Here is a 227-nt window from a genome sequence, read left to right on the forward strand (position 1 = left end):
AAAAAAAAAAAAAAAAAAGAATCAATTGGAGATATTGGTTGTCACAAATATATTTCATGAAATAAAAAGAAACTGGATGTTTTGAATGATTCACAATAAATACAGCTTAGTAAAAAAATGGAAGATAAAAAGAAACTTAGTAACATTCTGTAGTACAAACACCAGAAGTGCAAAAAGAGAATGTAAAAGAGACAATGACTGTTAACATTACCTGAGAATTCCTTATG

Source organism: Fukomys damarensis, unplaced genomic scaffold (assembly GCF_012274545.1).
Source record: "Fukomys damarensis isolate Sample0158 unplaced genomic scaffold, DMR_v1.0_HiC HiC_scaffold_12, whole genome shotgun sequence".
Lineage (NCBI taxonomy): Eukaryota > Metazoa > Chordata > Mammalia > Rodentia > Bathyergidae > Fukomys > Fukomys damarensis.